This window comes from Megalopta genalis, unplaced genomic scaffold, assembly GCF_051020955.1.
Source record: "Megalopta genalis isolate 19385.01 unplaced genomic scaffold, iyMegGena1_principal scaffold0094, whole genome shotgun sequence".
Classification (NCBI taxonomy): domain Eukaryota; kingdom Metazoa; phylum Arthropoda; class Insecta; order Hymenoptera; family Halictidae; genus Megalopta; species Megalopta genalis.
Window position 1 is genome coordinate 359,790 of NW_027476163.1, and position 211 is coordinate 360,000.

A 211-nucleotide genomic window follows, 5' to 3' on the forward strand; every position below is an offset into this window, starting at 1 on the left:
GCCGATGCACCTATCGACTCAGCAGCAACATTCAATCCGACGGCGTGTTGCTTCGTGGCGTGTTCAGACAACGAAAATGCGGCATTCCAGTTAGACCAGAAAAACCGCATAACGTGACGCGGGGGACTGCAGCCACAAGTGACAACAGTCCCCCGCTAAGGAGTAGTACAGCATATTCAATGCTGTACATGAACACGCCACAGCCCGCATG